The sequence below is a fragment of the Carlito syrichta genome, unplaced genomic scaffold (genome assembly GCF_000164805.1).
Source record: "Carlito syrichta isolate Samal-C Ts95f unplaced genomic scaffold, Tarsius_syrichta-2.0.1 Scaffold307184, whole genome shotgun sequence".
NCBI classification, from domain to species: domain Eukaryota; kingdom Metazoa; phylum Chordata; class Mammalia; order Primates; family Tarsiidae; genus Carlito; species Carlito syrichta.
Window position 1 is genome coordinate 615534 of NW_007251280.1, and position 20375 is coordinate 635908.

At 33.8% G+C, this 20375-nt stretch overlaps 1 pseudogene; it reads right to left on the reverse strand.

The window, feature by feature from the left end:
• Window positions 1-437: 437 nt before the first annotated feature.
• On the reverse strand, window positions 438-19991 carry LOC103266439 (annotated as a pseudogene).
• Window positions 19992-20375: the final 384 nt, after the last annotated feature.

Genomic DNA, 20375 nt, shown 5'->3' on the forward strand with positions numbered 1-20375 from the left:
TTATTGTAGAGATGAGGTCTCGCCAAGTTGCCCAGGCAGGTCTCGAACCCGCGGGCTCAGGCAATCCACTCACCTCAGCCTCCCACTCACCTCAGCCTCCCAAAGGTGCGGGATTACAGGATGAGCTACCGAGCCCGGTGAAACATAGTTAAATTTTTTTTGCATTACTTGGGAATTTGAATAATAAATTTTAATATAATCCCTATGGATTTATATTATTTTTTATTTCTTAATTTTTACATATTTGACTTTGAATTTTTATAATTTTTAAATAATGACTAAATCTATAATAAACACATTTTAGCATAACACAGTAAATTGTGAAAAGATGTTTTATCATAGAAGAAAAGGAATTTATTTCAGATAACCTCTTCTTGCTAGAATAAACAGAAGGATTTTTGTCTATCAGGTCTCCCAGCTTCAGGCCTTTGATGCAACTAATCTCTTTTTCCCTTCTTTCCTGGTTTAGCAAACTTCCAGAAACAAAACAGGCAATATTTTGTGATAATGAAGATCACAGTAGCCACACAGGCCAGCAGGAACCCAATCACATCCAAAGAGTGGTACTGAAACCAGGTGAGGTCGTGGGCTGCAACCCAAAGATGTCTGACGCCTTTGTGACGCATCACAAACTGGATCCAAAAGACTGCTCTATCAAGGGGCTTTATTGGCCGATCATGATAAATTCTTGATAATTTCATAGCATTCTCTTTATATCTGAAAGATATATAACCATAAAGTTATGAAAATTGAACATAAGTTATTGTCTAAGCATGTCAAGTCTATAAAAGTGTTTAGAGTGTCAGACAAATGATTCAAAACAAATGTCATAGAATTGATGTAGAATTCTAATATATTAAATTAGGTCATTGTAGAAAGTTTGGCTTTTAAATTGGAATTATCTCATGCACAAATATCTTAAAAAGTGAAAATGGAAGGTCAGGTGGGAAAAAATGAGTGTCTTTCTAGCAGAGGTAATATTATGAACTATTCTAAGTGCTATAAGTGACATAGTGGAAATGCAATTTGGAATGACCATCTTGATTTTTTTCTTAAGAGGAGCTGTGTCATGGTAGGGAAATGTCTGTTAACCTTCTCCCTGGTTCTACTCTACTTTTCGGTCTTCTACTGTCTACTTTCCACACAATATTCAAAATATTTTTTGAAACTAAGGTCAGTTTATCACACCCCCCCGATTAAAATTATCTTTGGGTTTATCTTCTCATGGAAGATAAAATCCAATTTTTCTTTGGTCTATATGGTCAGACACTGGCACCTTCCAACCCTGCTACACACTGTTCTCTAGATACATTGACCTATTCTTCTTGAAACTACCAAAAGTGTTTTCGTCTTAGCATCTTTGTACTTTTTGTTCCTCTCTCCTTCTTTAAGACTGATCTCCTTTGCAAAGACCATAGGCTTTCTTTTATCTGTTTTGAGACTTCCCTTAAATGTTATCTCTAAGAAAGGATTTTCCCGGTACACTATGGCAGTACTTGTATATCTCCTTGGTTTGGTATTTTATACTATTTTATATTAATATTATATATATATAATTTATATTTTTAAGACATATATTTATGTTTCTATACTATTTGATTCCAAAAATTTTAAAATATGTTATGTTCTAAAATAATACTTTATGAAATACATAGAATGTGTATATGCAAACTCAAAATTTTAAAATAAATCTAAAAATTCTTACAAAGACATTAATGAGCCTATTACTCAGATTTTGATATATGATCTCACACTTGTCTACATGTACATTCATTTTGTAGATCATTTTATTCAGTACACTCATTGTCAACTCAAGTATTTTCCTGACTTTCAACACCCTAGATTAATTTTGTTTAATTTATAATTAAATCATATATTTTGCCCTTCATTTGTGTCTGTCTTTTGTACAAGTATCGGTGAACATTGTTGCTATGTAATATTCTACTGACTATTAAATACCACAGATTATCTCTTCTTTTTATAAAAATGTACATCTGACCTGGGCTCGGTGGCTCAACCTGCAATCCCAGCACTTTGGGAGGTCAAGGCGAGTGGATTGCCTAAACCTGTGAGTTTGAGACCAGCCCAGGCAATAACTAGTCAGGTGTGGTAGTGTGCACCTGTAGTTCTGACTACTTGAAAGGCTGAGGCAGAAGGATTGCCAGAGCCCAGCAGGTCAACTCTGGGTGACCGTGAGTGTGCCACTGCACCCCAGCCTGGGCGACAGAGTGAGACGCCAACTCAAAAAAAAAAAAAAAAAAGACAATCTGAGTTGTTAATAGTTTTGGACACTAGTAATAATTCTGGTAAAAAATATTTTTGCATATTTTATTAGTGTTACATATGAATACATTTATGTTGTATATATATATGAAAGATAAATTGCTAAGATGAAGGTACACACATAATTATAATTTTCTTGTTGACTCTTACTTTTGTTGAAAAAGTCAGAAATAGAAAGCAACCTCTGGACATGGGCAAATGGTAAGTGTGGGCAATTAGGGACAGACACTCCTGCCACAGACTTGGAGGGTCACTTGAGCCTCATGAGACTTTAGTCCCACACGAGAAATGGCCTAGATTCTGCTCACCTACACATTGCCAGAACCTACAAAGATTTGTGTGCTCATTCAAACTCTGAATGGCTCCAATTGAGCCATCACCCAAGAACTTGACCTTTGTAGCCTATAATCTATGGCCAACTCTCTGGGCAGAAAGAAACAAGAAGCTTAGATGGTCTTATTGGCTCCAAATGCTGGAGGTCAACTGTCAAAGCCCAGTATAACATCTGTGATAAGAATACAACCATTGGGAAGGTCTCCTCCCAGACCTCAACTAGCATCACTACTCAAGCTGCCTCAGACACTCAGGAGATCCTAAGCCAGTGCCTGTGCCCAGTACGGCAATATCACAGTGGGCGACTGAGATAGCTACAACACTATATCTATGTACAACCAAGGAAACTCTATGATCGCTATGTAATTACCCTGCCAGCCCAATTAGACCTGACATATGCAAGTGCCACTTGGAACCTAGAGTACTGATAGTTCATAGACTGAGTCATCAGAGAGCTTCTCAAGAAGTTCCTCAAGAGATGTCAGTAACCTACTCTCCTTAGAACTCAACCCTTGTGCCTTTACATCACTGAATTCCTTGCAGATACTTTCCAGCATGTGCCTATTTTTGTCAGCCTCATAGTGCAACTAGATACAGAAGAACTGCAGAACTCACAATGGGTGGGTTCTCATGAACTAAGGGAAGGTGGAGTGCATCACAAAAAGGGAACATTCCATGGGACAAAAAATTAACAAAGACCTCATTGAATCTCACTGGGAGCTTCCCCAACTGTTTTCATCAGGGGAGACTTTAGTCCTTTATTAGGGCATTGCATACAAGTAACTGCTCTAGTTGAAACTTGTTCTCACCCACAAATGCCTCCTCATGGTCTGAAGACTCAAAGGTACAACTCAGAGGACAAAATACTGGGATTGCACAAAGAGCACACCATGCTACTGGGGAACAAAATAAGTTTCATTAACCATGTGCCATTCTAGATCTACAAGAGCCAGTGAACATACACACACACTCAATACTTGCTACTGCAAGCAACATCATAGAGAGTCAACACACAAATATTCTCTATAACCACATTCATAACCTATACCACCAAGATCCAAAGCTAGATAAACATAAAGTGTACACATTAAAGTTACATCCTGGGGGTGGGGGTGATAACCAAAGAAAATACATACATTCACAAAATAATCAAATAAAAACAAATTTAAAAATAATAACAAGAAGAGATAATCTACTAAATGAGAAAGAACAAGAAATACAATCCTGACAATAAAAAAAGAGTTTTTATTCTCCCCACAAAGACTGCACTAACTCTTTAGCATTGGATCCCAACCAAAGCAAAATCTTTGACATGCCAGATATAGAATTAAATAGATTGAGTATAATCACTTAGTGAGATCTAACAGAATATTAAAAACAACTATAAAAATAGAAATAATTCAGATTATGAAAACTTCTCAAAACAGAGAAAATAAACTAATCTGAATTTCTGGAAATGAAAGGCACACTAAGGAAAGGAAGTACAAAATGCAAGGGAGAGATTTAACAAATAGGTAGAAGAAAAGATTGCAAGACTTGAAGACAAGTTTTTAAAATTAACTGACTCAGACAACAATTTTTTTAAAAAATTAAGAAAATAGAACAAAGTCTCCTAGAAAGGTGTCATACAAAATGTCTTAACCTAAGAATTATAGGTTTTTCTGAGGAAAAAAACAAACAAAAACAAACAAGTTTGCAAAACTTGTTTGAGGAAATAATTGAGACACTTTCTTGACCTTGTCAGAGATTTAAACATTCAGATTCAAGAAGCCCAAAGAACATTTGGAAGATACACTGCAAAAAGAACATTCCCAAATAGTCATCAGGTTATGTGAAGTTAACGTGAAGGAAATAATTTTAAGAAGAGTGAGACCAAATATTAATAGTTTTTAAAGGTAAACCTGTCAGACTAACAGCAGCCTTTTCAGCAGAAACTCTATAAATCAGAAGAGGTAGTGTCCTATTTTCTATCTCCTCAAAGAGAGTAACAATCAACCAAGGAGTTTGTATCTTTCAAAACTAAGTTTCATCAATGAAGAAAAAATAATCTTTCTCAGACAAAGAAACACTGAGAGTAATAGTCACCACTAGACCAGCTCAACAAGAAATACTCAAACAAGATCTAAATATTGAAACAAAAGATCAAAATATACCATTAAAAAGTACCAGAAATTATAAAGCTCACAGGGCTTATAAAACACCAGTGAGAGAAAGAGAGAGAGAGAAAGAGAGAGAAAGAGAGAGAGAGAGAGAGAGAGAGAGAGAGAGAGAAAAGCAATAATCAGGTAATAATCAACATAATAAATACAATCATACCTTACATATCATCACTATACCTTAATATAAATGATCTCAATACCTCACTTAAAAGATATTGATTGGAAAAATAGATTTTAAAAAAGCAACTCATGATTCAAATATCTGTTGCCTTCAAGAGACCCACTTAACAAAACAACTTCTATAGACTCAGGGTAAAGTGATGGAAAATAAGATTCCACTTAAATAAAAATAAAAATTGAGAAGTAGTAGTCATTCTCATATCAGAGGAACATATATTAAATTAACAACAATGAAAAAAGATTAAGGTTATTATGCAATGATAAAGGGATCAATCTAACAAGAAAATATAACAATTTTAAATATACTTGTACCCAACAACAGAGTTGCTAGCTTTATTAAACAAACTCTTCTAGATCTAAGAAAAGAGATAGACAGCAATATAATAATAGTGGGAGACTAAAACACTTCACTGACAGTAATACACAGATTATCAAGGCAAAAGTCAGCAAAGAAAAATTGAAGTCAGCAAAGAAAAACTGGACCCTAGAGCAAAGGGAATTACTACAAAACATTCTACCCCAAACTACAGAATATACATTTTTTCTCATCAACGCATGAAGCATTCTCCAAAAAAAACCCATATGATAGGCCTCAAATAAAGCTTCAGTAAATTAAAAAAAAAATTGAAATAATATCAAGCATCTTCTCAAACCACAGTGGAATAAAACTATAAATTAACCCCCAAGAGAACTCTCAAAACCAGACAAAAACATCATGGAAGTTAAACAATCTGTTCGTGAATGAATAAAATTCAATCAACAATAAAATCAAAATAGAAATTAAAACATTCTTTCAAATAAATGACAACAACAAAACAAGTTATCAAAACTTCTGGGAAAGAGTCAAAGCTGTGCTCAGAGGAAAATTTATAGTGTTTAAATCCTACATTAATAAGACTGAATGATCACATATAAAAAAAAACAAAGTCACAACCCAAGGATCTAGTAAAACATGAAAAAAAAAAAGAAAGAAATACAAAGGATCAATGAAACAAAAGTTGTTTTTTTGAACAAATTAAACAAAATTAATAGCCCACTAGCTAGATTAATTAACAAAGAAGAAATAAGATTGAAATTAAGTTAGTATGAATTTAAAATAGAGACATTATATCTAATATCATGGATATACATAAAATTGTCATAGATTATTATCAACACCGCAATTTGAATAAACTAGACAATAGAGAGGAAATGGATACATTCTTGGAAACATAATACTTTCTAATTTTGAATCCGGAAGAAATAGAAACACTGAACAGATCAATAATAGTTAGTGAGATTAAAACAGGAATGGCAAGTCTCCCCAATAAAAAAAGTCCAGGACCTGATTGACTCACAGCCAAATTCTGCAAGACTTTCAAAGAAGAGCTGTTAACAATTTTACTGAAGGCTTTTCATAAGATTGAAGCAGAGGGAATTCTCCCTAACTCCTTGCACAAGCCATTATCACCCTTATACCAAACCCAAGAAAATATACAGAACAACAGCAACAATAATAACAGCAACAACAAACTGGAGACCAATATCCCCAAAGCAAAAACACTCAACAAGATATTAGCAAACAGAATTCAACAGCACATAAAAAAAATAATGATCATGATCCCAGGAATGCAAAGTGGTTCAACATATACAAATCAATAAATGTGATTCACCACATAAGCAGAATTAAAAACAAAAAGCATATGATAATTTCATTCGATTCAGAAAAGGCATTGGCAAAATCTAACATTGTTTGATGATAAAAACCCTCAGCAAAATAGGCATAGAGGGAACATCACCCAAAATATTAGCAAATTATACACAACAAACCCATAATCAATTTCATCCTGAATGGGGAAAAGTTGACTACATTTCCCATCAGATCTGGAACAAGTCAAGGGTGTTCACTTTCACTACTCCCTATTTAACATAGTGCTGGAAGCCACAGTCAGAGCAATCAGACAATATAGATAAAAGATATCCAAACTGGAAAAGAAATTAAATCTGTATGGCAATGATATGATTATATACCTATCAAATCCTAAATACTTTTCCAAAAGACTCCTGCACTTAATTAATGAATTAAGCAAAATTTCAGGATACAAAAACAAGATACACAAATCAGTATCACTGCTATACAACAAAGTGATCAAGGTGAGAATCAAATCAGGAACTAATTTCCACTTGTGATAGCTGCCAAAAAGCTAAAATACCTGGGAATGTAGTTAATGAGGAGATGAAAGATGTATACAAGGGGAACTACAAAATTCTGATGAAAGAAATTGTAGACAACAAAACAACAACAGCAAGAAAATCCCACGCTCATGGATCGGAAAAATCAACCTTGTTAAAATGACTATATTACCTAAGGTAATCTTCAGATTTCATAGAATCTCTATTAAACTACCAACATCATTTTTCACAAAACTGAAAAACACATTCTAAAATTCATATAGAACCAAAAAGGATCCAGAATTGTCAAGGCAGTCCTAAGCAAAAAAAAAAAATTGAAGACACCACAATACCTTGCTTCAAATTATACTACAAAGTTGTAATAACCAAAGCAGCATGGTACTGGTAAAAGAGCAGACACATGGACCAATGGAACAGAACAGAGTAGACAAGAAATAGACCCAAATATCTAAAATCAACTGATATCTGACAAAGCAGATAAAACATACACTGGAGGAAAGAACCCCCTATTCAACAAGTGGTGCTGGGAAAAGTGGATAGCTCTAAGCACAAAAATGAAACTTGATCCCTATCTCTCACCATATATAAAAATTACCCCAAGATATATTAAAGACTTAATGGTCAGGCATGAATAAACCCATAAGAATACAAGAAGAAAATCTAAGAACATGTTTTCTGGATACTGACCTAGACAAAGAATTTGTGGTTAATTTCCTGAAACCACATGCAACGAAAATAAAATAAGTGGGACTTTATTAAACTAAACAGCATTTACACAGCAAAAGAAATAATCAGCAGAGTAAATAGGCAACTTGCACAATGAGAGAAGATATTTGCAAGCTATATATCTGACGAAGAACTAATATTCAGGCTCTACAAAAACTCAAACAGATCAGCATGAAAAAAAGCAAATGACCTCATTTAAAAGTGGGCAAATGATTCTAAGTCCATTCAAGTTGCTGCAAAATTCATAATTTTGTCCTTTATGGCTGAGTAATCTATCACAGAAACAAAGAACTGAGTTTCCACATGTTCTCACTCATAAGAAGACCTTGAACAATTATTATAATACTATAAGAAAAGGATCGGCAATAGTGGGAAACTGCCTGGGGAAGGGGGCACACCTCATCAACAAAGATACCTGCATAATGAATATTTGCATACTAAACCCTGAATTGTACCCCACATCTTTAAAATAAAAAAAAAATTAAAGTCGGCAAATGACATAAACAGACTTCTCTCTCTCTCTCAAAATAAAATAAAATAAAATAAATGGCCAACAAAATATGAAAAATTTTCATTATCACTAATCATCAGGAAAATGCAAATTAAAACCACCATAAGATGTCACCTTTCTCCGGTCAGAATGGCCAATATTAAAAAAAAATTTAAAAAGAAACTCAATAGGTGCTGACATGAATGCAGAGAAAAGGGAAAACTTAAATGCTGTTGGTGGGAGTATAAATTAGTATACCATCTGTAGAAATCCAAATGGTGATTTCTCAAAGAAGTAAAAGGGATATCTACTATTTGATTCAGCAGTCTCACCACTAGGTATCTACTCAAAGGAATGGAGATTGTTACACAAAAAGACACATGCAATCACATGTTAATAACAGTAAAATTCACAATTGCAAAGAGGTACAATCAACCTAATTGCATGTCAACTCATCAATGAAAATAAAAATGTGATATAAATATACCACGAAACAATATTCAGCCATTAGAAAAATGAATTAATGTTTTTGTAGCAACTTGAGGGGAGTTGGAGAACATCATCCTAAGTGAAATAACAGTTACAGAAAACCACGCACCACACATCCCTACTTGTAAGTGGAACTTTAGCTAAACATCTGCTGAGACACAGAGAATGATATAATGGACACTGGAGACCCAGGGGCAGGCGTGGGAAGGATGGAGAGACTAATAATCACTTACTATGTACAATGTGCCCAGGTGTGAGTGGTGGATACTCTTGAACTACAGATATTTTTGCCATTATAAAATGCATCCATGTAACCCCAAACTATTTGTACCCATTAAAGCTATTGAAATACAGAGAAATATTAGTCTCTTAAAAAACAGATGAAACTCATATTCACTGTTGACAAGAGTACATATCTATAAATACCACCTACTGAAAGAATTGTTATACTCACACAGGGTCATTGATGACTGTCTTCAACGCATTGAGCAAATCTGTACTTGACATGGTGTTAAAGTCCACTCTAACGGCTGCTCCCTTGGTCTTCTCATGAGCAATGTTATCAGGTTGATCCACAAACAGAGGAATGCCCACCATAGGGACCCCATGGTAGATGGCCTCATAGATGCTATTGGCTCCACTATGAGTTATAAAAACTTTCGTTTTGGGGTGACCTAGGCTTGGATGAATTTTAGTAAAATTATCCATGATAAGTCTTACAAATAAATTAGAAATGCATAACCTATACTGAAAGGGGCAGTATTTTCTAGATAATTATCTCCATGAAATTGCATTAAAATCATTTACAGATTTCAGAGACAGAAGCACCTACTTCTGCTGAAGTGGCAAGCGAAGGCTCCATGAAAGTAGTGGTGTGTGTGACTTAAGACTGGAAACATGAATACAAGAGTACCAGGTGGAAAACATAAAAAATAACATTTCAGATAAAGGAAAAAAAAATTGGAAGAAGAAAAAGAAAAAATGTTTGCCATGTAAAATCATGTTCTCCTTTAAATAGTGCAGACACCGTGTCTAATACGCAGGATGTCGAGGGCAGCAAGGAATAGGGTGTTAGCCGTGCTGAACTCAGAGGAAGGACAGGCTACACTTTATCATAAAGTGTGTTACCACATCATGATAAAGACTGTAGGTTCAATTCCATAGAAAATGCATAGTTACCAGTAATATGAGAACTGTTATTTTTAGTGGCATTTGAAATAATGACATTTAGTACAGTAGGGGAAAGGACAAGTCAAGAATTGTAGACATAATATGAGAACAAATATATATTTTTTTAATTTTTAATTTTAAAGATGTGGGGTACAATTTAGGGTTAGGTATACAAATGTTCATTGTGCAGGTACCCTTGTTGATGAGGTGTGCCTTGCTCCTCCCCTGGAAGTTTCTCACTACTGTTAATCCCACACCCCACCTGACCTGTTTCCCACTATTGCTAATCCTTTTCTTATAGTATTACGATAAATTGTTCAAGGTCCACTTGTGAGTGAGAACATGTGATACTCAGTTCTTTGTTTCTGTGATGGATCACTCAGTATTACAGACTAAGTCAATCCAAGTTGCTGTGAAATTCATAATTTTGTCCTTCTTTATGGCTACATAACATCCCACTGTGTATTTGTACCACATTTTTAAAATCCAGTCCTTTTGATGGGCAGCACGGTTGGTTCCATGTTTTTGCTATTGTGAATAATGCTGCAATAAATATGCGTGTGTAGGTATCTTTTTCATAGAGTCATAGAGTGATTTGAGTTCCTCTGGGAATATTCCTAGTAGGGGGATTGCAGTGTCATATGGGAGGTTGATTTTTAGATCTTTTAGGAATCTCCACACTGTTTTCCTCAGAGGCTATACTAGTTTACACTCCCACTAACAGTGTAGAAGTGTTCCCTTTTCACCACATCCTTTCTAGCTTCTGTTGTTTTTTGAGTTATTGATAATGGCCATCCTGACGGGAGTTAGGTGGTATCTCAGTGTGGTTTTAATATGCATTTCTTTGATAACTAATGAGGCTGGACATTTTTTCATGTATCTGTTTGCTGCTTGCTGCTCGTGTATGTTCTTTTGAGAAGTGTCTTTTCATATCTTTGTCCCACTTTTTATTGGGGCTGTTTGTTTTTTTTTCTTTTCAGCATGTTTGAGTTCCTTGTAGATCCTAGATGTTAGGCCTTTGTCAGACATACAGTTGGCAAATATTTTTTCCCAGTCTGTGGGCTGTCTCCCTGCTCTCTTGAGGATTTCTTTCGCTTTGCAGAAGCTTGTCAGTTTAAAGAGGTCCACTTGTCTATCTTATCACTTTTTTAGTGGCATTGGATATAATGAAATTTAGTACAGTAAGAGAAAGCACAGGTGTAGACTTATGGACATAGGAGACAGAGACAACTTAAGTAGTTATTGAAAAACTCTCTATGAGATAATTTTTTGTCTGAAATGAAGATACTTTGATTCTGGTCATAAAATATGTGAGTATATTTGTAATAAAATACCTATTGTTTCAGTTTTTTCCCCTAGTACTGGGAAATAAATGTGAACTAGTTAGGTTTTGAATTTTCAATAATTTATGTGCAGTAATCTTGTTTTCTATTGAATTCTAATCACCGCAATTGGCTATTTCTCATATATTCAGTATTTGCTCTCTTGACTCTTACCAAGAAGGTCATTCTGGGGCAACCACTTGTACAGCCGAGTATGGGGTCCTACAGTATGTGGTTTCTTGCCATCAAATCTCCATAAAACCTGTTAGGGTAAAAAACAATTTATTCCATGAGTGAAACTCCAAAGTTATAATGTATTAGAATTCAAAAAAGTTTAGAAGTTATTTAGTTAAATTCCATATATATAAAAGATGAAGAAATAAGAATATTAATTAATGAGAATGACTACAAGTCTGAGGTAAAGAGAACATTCACATTTCTTGTGCTTACTTATATAATAAATTTGCCATATAAGGAAATCATGATGTTTTAGACATAACAATTTAGGAAAATTAGATTATTCATGAAAATTTCAGGTATTTAAGAAATTGTTGGCAGTCATTATAATAATAGTACAAAAGCAGCATCAAACTAATAGTGACCTATAACTTTGTGTATTCACTACTAGTCATAATTCTAATTTAATATTAATGTATTTTTTAATGCTATGAGTAGTTTAGTTATATATAGTTGCATATAAGTTATTTTATTAGAGTTTGACTTTTTGATTTGCAATCTATAAAATCAACTACTTGTGAGAAATAAATCAATGCTGCATGGATAGCATGCATAACCACTTTTAGATTTCAAATTATTAAGTTGTACTTCCAAGAAAAATTTCAAAATGCAATTTTTTACATGAATCAAAGTATTATCAGTATTGTTAGGTTTGGAAATTTTTTCATTGTAGAAATAAAGAGCCAGCTGGCAATGCATGAGTAACAAGACAGCTGTTAGAAAAGGATAAAATGGTATTTTGCTAAATGTTACTTACCTGATCATTAACACTTAGATAATTAAGTGCAAAGCATTGTCAGCAATTTTTAATATGATTCAGTATATCCCAGACATTGCCATGCACAGTACCGAAATTATTCTAGAATTCCCTAGCAATCTCTAAAAACAGGAGTATAGTTTACAACTATATGCATTCCATTTGCTATGTGTGCAATGTAGCTTTGGGTTTCAGAATAAAAAATATAGGTCAGTAAAAGAAGTTTATGTTAGATAGGAAATGAAAAAGTAATTTACAAATACAAATAATGTGGATGAATTCTATAATTTAGAAAGTAAATTTCTACTATATTTCATGGAGGGAAGCATCTGAAACTCTTTCTATGGCTGGTTTCCTTTTGCTTGACTCCTTATACCCTTTTCCTTCCTCAATATGGAGGAGGCATTCATTTGATGGTTAGAGCAGAGTCCTTGTAGAGCCACACTTTATAATGCAGAGTCTACACAAAGGGCAGTATTTGATCTCCATCCTTTCTATTATATCTTTATCATTAAGACATTAACACGACCCAGTCCAGAAGGACAGGAAAGTTTTGCTCTTTCTCTAAATCCACGTACCTAGGTGGATACACGGACTGGTGGTTTGTCAGCTCAGGCCATCTGTTACCTGAATTGCATCCCAAAGAGCATACTAAATAGACTTATTCCAAAACGTACAGGAGGCCAGATTACATGGCAGGCCTAAACTGCATGATGCACTTCAGACTTCAATACCTACTTGTTATTGTACTAGTGCAATTATTCATTAAAATTAAACTCTGATAATATCTGTAGTGTGCACAGTGTCCTCAGGAAACTTGTAGGCATAGGAAGCAAGCAACAGGGAAGAATTTGGTGATTTCTCTGTACCTGCCTGGAATGTCATAGTAATACCCAAATCTCACCTGCACTTCGTAAGCATATTTCTTCCTGATCACAATGCTAATGCCAAAGTGATGATAAATCAAACTCCCCTTTACTATTTTATCATCATATATATATATATATATTTGATTTTAATTGATATCTAAGATAATTAGAGCTATCCTATCAGTTAACATTTTGGTAGTATGTTTTTATAATTGGACTCTTTATAGAGTTTAGCAGGCTTATTCAGTGGCTGTCCAACATTGAGACACTTTATTTAACCTTTTGTGGGATCTGGGCAAGGGCTGAAGCAATCACATTGGCCTTTTCTTCTGTCAGGTCACTGACCATTGACCCCAGAGAAAACACCACAAAACCGTTTTCTCCAGAGCTCTGGACAAAGTCTTCCATTTCCTGTGAAAAAAATTTTGCACTGTCACAAAAAGGAGATAGCTCAGCAAACGCTATTGAAAACATTTTTGCAATTTAGTATGATAGAAAATCAAGTATTATTAATTTTTCTGCAGTAATGGATGTGTTTGACCTAATCACTCAGTTTCTTAGGAAGGAAATTTGTAATATGAGATAAATGGCCTCTATTGTTCATTTTTATATTAAACTTGTGTGTGTGTGTGCGTGTGCGCACGCATGTATACATGTGTGTGAAAGGTAAAATGAAACAGAGCTATTACACTGTAGTCAAAGAAGATAATGCTAGAAAATATTATACTCAGACTCTTCATTTATCATTTGTAATTACTAATATAGGGTCTTGGAAGCTGGCGCCACTTGGCTTTAATTCTATGTCATTGTAGTTCTACTAAATGACAAGTTTATTTCAGGCAGCTTTTTTCTATAGAATTTCTCTAGTTGGAGACATTGGAGCCATTTCCTGAATATAAGCACTGAGGGATTGTATTCCACCTTGATCAATATATTTACCCACAAACAAATAAAATATGTAGAGACAAAACTTTCCTGAATATAATGTCAAATGTGTATACTAATAGTTTCACTATTATTCCTTTTGTTTTATATATATTATTTAGTTTTTCTCACTGTAAAATACTGACCAATTCTTTTCAAAATAACAAGCATGTGCTAATCACTAGGGTAAAAATTTATTTTCAAACTATTGTTGAAATAATAAAAGAAATTAAATTTTGACTGTGCACACACATATTGCCAAGCATTTTTCAGAAATGTTGTTTGAACCAATGATATCACATTTAGGGGAGAGTCACTCTATTACTATTTCAGGTCATCCATTGAACATCCAGCATCTGGTATTGAAATTATATGCCCTCTTCTTACAGATGTGTCACTGATCTCATTCTGTGATATCTTAAGAAGGTAATATAAGATCAGTGTGAGAAATGTAAAATTATGACCATTTTTAAAAAGAAAATAAATTTCTCCTATACTCTCTGTCTAGGGAATGTCCTGATTTAAAATGCATGTGCTTTCATTGTAGTTTTTATTTTATTTATATAACTCAATGTATACATGTAACATAAATTTAGATATTTTAATCTTATTATATATATATGTTTTCAATATACAAACATTGTGATCTTGCTCTATTCCTCCTTTTGCCTTTGATTTTTCAAATAAACTAACACTATGGATGACAGTGTAATAAATATTTTTGATAACATGAATTTAATGGTGATGTATGCACATAGTACAAGTTTGTACTCATTATGTATTTGATACAAGTTTGTATTCAATTATTCATATGAGGTATATGAATTATTGCAATGTTTATTTTAAGGGCATATTTCACAAATATTGAGTCTGTTCATCATGATTTATTTTCTTTGTATAAGTGTATATAAATATAATATAAAGGCAATGACTATATGCATTTTAAAAATTCTTGACACATTTTTCCAAGTGCTTTATTCTTTTAAAATACACAGACATTGTCTGAGAATCTAATACTTAATGAAAAGCAAGAAATTTAGGGTAACATTTTTTAAAATAAAGAATTAGAAGAGAAATTTTACAACTATAGACTTGGATTCAAATCTTCCTTGTTTAATTAATAACAACAGCCAATAAAAGTAATTATGCCTAGTGTTTTAGTACTCATTCTTCCCTTTGTCCTCTTTCTCCATCTACTTTGTTTTCCCTCCCTGTGGCCCTATCAGTTTCCTTCCATATGAAAGGGAAACTTTTTTGAGACTACGTTGGATTGCATAGAAGTTTCATTATTCTTTTTTTTTAAAGCAGGATTTATTGAGAAGACAAGAAAGCTCCCACAGTGGGAGGGGACCCGGGGGTTGCCTAGAAGTTTCATTTTTCTTACCTCTGCTTTTACCCCTTGTAAAAATTATTATATATAGACAGCCTAAACCATTTGCATTCAACCTATATATTGAATTTTATCTCTTCAAAAAAATTTCAGTTTTATGTTGCTGCTAACAAGAAGATAGACAAATTCTTAAGAGATTTTTTTACAATAATGTAGTAAAGATTTCTACTTATGTCATAGAAGTATGATATTAAAGTAAAATATATTAGGTTCTTGTGTTCCTTCATAAGGAATATCATCCTCCATGCTGACAGAATTCTTTAGTAATTCAGACCTAAGGTCAGTTTTCAGTTACAAGGGGTAGAAATTATTTAGTTTTTATTATATATGCATTTACATTTTCTCTATGCTTCTATGTCAGACAATTTTGAGATCGAAGTTCAAGTTCCCCAAGGTAGCTTTAATGAGGTGTACTATACGCTTGGCATTAGGCAGAAAACATCTACTCTGATGAGATAAACCATCCCGTATATGTTCTAAGAGGTAAAACTCTGTGATCTCATTGATGGTTGGTTGAAATCTTGGAGCGAAAGCAAGTAATCATTGGGTGTGGCTGGAAATTTTTCAGGGGCACAAATTTATGTTATTGAGAAATGTTTTTCTTTTTTAAGCTAGAATACTGGGAAAGAGCCTCATTCCTTACAATAACATTTTAGCATTTCAGCTTGCTCATCTTACTGACAACATTTAAAAATTTACATTTAAACAAGTCCACAAGGTATTTTTATCAAGGACTTTGCTAGAGAGCATATAATCTTGACATGTTGGCAAATCAGTTTCTATTAAGTGAATAATTTCAACTCATGTGGCTGATATGTGTTATCTATTTGATAACACTACTAACAAAAATAACAATAATTATGATATCTATAATACTTCTGGACCACTATGTGTCAGGAACATTTTGCCTGTTTCAGTGTATTAACATATTTTTTTCCACACAACACAATATGAAGTTGCTATTTTGGTAAAAGTAAGGGTAATTTTCCCTGTTAGCATTCTATTCCACTTTCTATCAGTGGACATATTTCACAAATATTGAATCCATTCATCTTGATTTATTTTTTTCTCTGTATAGCTGCATATAAATATATTAGAAAGGCAATGACTATATGCATTTTAAAACTCTTGATACATGTTTTCCAAGTGCTTTATTCTTTTAAAATATACGTAGGCAAAATTTCCTAAATGGTCTACTCTTTCAGTCTTGCCTTTCTGCAATTCAATCTATTGAATATCTTGGGAGTTTTTTTGTTTTTTGTTTTTGTTTTTTGATTAAAGAAAATCTGATATGTCTTCATTTCTTTCTTTTTTTTTTTTTTGAGTTGGAGTCTCACTCTGTTACCCAGACTGGAGTGCAGTGGCTGCTCCCAGCCACTGCAGCCTTGACCTGCTGGGGTCCAGTGATCCTTCCACCTCAGCCTTACAAGTAGCTGGAACTACAGGCGCGCGCTACCACACCTGGCTAATTTTTGATTTATTGTAGAGATGAGGTCTCGCCAAGTTGCCCAAGCGGGTCTCGAACCCGCGGACTCAGGCAATCCACTCACCTCAGCCTCCCAAAGTGCTGGGATTACAGGCTGAACCACTGAGCCCGCTGTCTTCATTTCTTAAATCTATTCAGTATCTCTTCAATGCACTTAATATATACTCAAACTTCTTGTAAGTATCTGGCTTCAACTCACCTCTCTAACTTCATCATCCTTTATACTCAGTCCTTTCCTGCAAACTAAACATGGAGCCTGGGGACACATCCTTACTTCTCTACCTGTTTTTATTTTGTGTGCTCCTTGTTCCCTCATCCTTTCATCTATTCCTGCACATTATTCAGGGCCCAACTTAATTATTAATGATTTGGAAATCTGTCCTGGATGTTGCTTATCATTGTGGTCTTTAGTTATAGCACTTTCAGATTTTTCAAAGTGGAATGTAAGGTGTGTAGGATCAGAAACTGTACCTACTTTGTTTCTCTGAAAATCCAGTACCGACCCATTGTTTTAGCCAGTTGCATTATAGATATTCTTTTAATGAATGACTAATACTTTCAAATAGATTTCATAATGTAGGTCCTATTTTAACCAATTCTTAAGTATCCTAGTATCCAACCTTATTCAGTAATGATAATGAAATTCACAAATTTGTGATGGTATAGAAATATATGAGTTTCGAATGGCAAGTCATTTTGGTTGACCTCCCATATTTCTCTTATTGTAAATCAAACACTCTGAATGAAAAATAGAGTCATTCCTTCTGAAAATGGAAAGCAAACAAAATAAAATCAAAGAAGTATGCTTATTTTTCATAGAGGTTTTGCAGGTTTACAGTGGTGTCCTCCAATGAAATCAACATTTGGTAAGAATGGATGAGGAAAATCAAAATCCCAATAAGTACGAATGAGCCACATTTCAGCTTTCCCCATTGTTTCATATAATTTAGTAGGTCTTCCTGAAGGAAAGCAAAATGACAAAAAGTAAAAAAAAAAAAAAGTCTATGGTGCATGACACTAGAGACCTGTCATGTACTATATAGGTATTTTCCTTAAAAGACGTGAAATAATGTAGCTAAAGACATATAGAGCATCTATGCTTTGATAGAACAACATATGCACATTTGTATATGAGCATAATATAACGTTCAAGTAATATATGTGTTCCTAATATGAATATATAAACTGACAAAGTGTTAAAAATAATTGTGAAGTAACCCCATCTCTAGCATCACATCAGTATATATAAGTAATTATTTAATGTCATTGTACTATTAAACCTGTATTTGTTTACTCTCAGATACTGCAAAAGTAGCAAATATTCACTTAATCACATCTTTGCACTCCACAATCAATTAATACTACCATAACTATGAAAACAACTTTTTAAGAAGTACTAAGTCTAGTTTCTAGAAGGCAATAACCTAGTCTCTTGATCCTTAGTTCTCCAAGTAAACTCTTAGTTTTTGGAGAGTATGGTTGAAATTTTTATACTCAGCACTGCTTTTGTTTTATATTAAGATTGTGATGATATTAGTTAGTTAAAAATAAATATATTTACAAATGGCAGCTGGGGAATATTCAGAAATTATTGAATTAGATACTTTTTACTTCTCAATCTGGCTCATATTTTCCTTAATTGAGAGGTATAATGTAATAAAATAGAGATTTAAAACAAAGATGTTCACACCTCAATGAGAATTTAGTCCCCAAATAATTTCAAGTTCTTTGTTAAAGAATGTATAAATATTACAAATGTCAAACTATTTTAGTTTCTGTTTCTGCAATACAGCCATCACGTCTCTTAAATGAGAAGGACTCCTTTGGGTTATATGAAAAATAATTAATTTATTAATATACAAACTGAATTACACAAGGAGAAACAGCTTCTTAATGCTACCATGAAAACTGTGCTAGAAATATGTGTAACTTTTTAAAAGATATATTTGCCTTCTTCAAGATTTTTTTTTGATGTGTCTATTGACTTTTTAAAAATAAAAGTATAGTAAAATGAACATATGATTGTTTAAAAAATCACAAATGCTTCAATTTGCAGATTTATGAATTCCTGGATTTTCCTGTAGAAGTGATGGTCCCTGGGTTCTAACTGATCCTGTGTAAGATGTCCATACTATTTGTGAGATTGATAGGTCATCACATATTTTCATTTCATCATATCACTTAAAGAAATCTCCTCCTCTGACTTGATATTCATACAATCTCATCTTCAATGTCATGTGGAAAGTTAGAATTTAATAACCACCAATTGGAAATATAACTTACCTAGGACTTTACTGTAAAACTGATCACATTTCTTTGTGTCAAGTACTTGGAACCAAAAGTCAAAATAAAGCACATATAACATATTTTTTATTCTCTCCATGAATGTCATTTGATCACTTAATTCTGACAGCATGACAGGTACATAGGAAGGAGGGAACAGAAGTCCTTTACTATACTTCTCAAGTGTGTAGCCAGGAGAAAAGCGAAGACTGTACACAGAGGGTATTTTAAGAAGCTCAGCCAGCAGCTCACCACAGGGACCAATAGCTTCAGCAAGAATAACATCAAACTTTGACTCTTGTAGTTTTGCCATAAGTTTCTTGTTCAAAACATCTTTATAGAGATGTCTAATACATTCAGAATATTTCCAAAACAATTCTTGTGCTTTTGAAAAATGTGACAGAAAGGAATATTTTGGAAGATCATACATCCATCTGTCCACCAGTTTCACAAAAACACCCCCAAAGTCATCTTTAGTTAACGGTGTGGGATAAACTTCAAATTTAATAGTGGATGATTTGCTGGGATCAACATGAATGGAGGCTGAAGATGTCAATACAGTCACCTCATGACCTCTCTGAACAACTTCATCCAGGATTATCTTCATATTCATCCAATGACTGTATTCTGTGGGCCACACCAGCACCTTCCCACAACTCCCAGAGCTAAGGTAACAACTCTTCTGTATCAGCAGAAGAACTGAAGTCCACTTCATAGACATCCTGGTGCAGCAGAGGCTTCATTTCCAGTTGCCTTTTTAAATTCTATTTCCCATTCTTATATTTATAAGGTTAAATAATCAAGTTAAAATATAACTCTTGAACTTTGTTGTTAATGCATTACATAAATACTTGGAGCAGAGAGATGGCAAGGAGAGAAACAAGGTAAATGGCCTCCTATTTACACAGTTATGTTTAATGTTCCTGTTATTTTATAGATGCTACCATTTAGCTAAAATAATCTTGCAAAGACAAATCATTGCTCTTATGTAGCTTTCCAGCTGAATCAGTATTTCTTGGCTATCTTGGTTCAAGGATTTTTTGAGTTTTTTTTAGTTGGAGCCTCCCTCTGTTGTTCAGGTTGGAGTGTAGTGGCACACTCATGG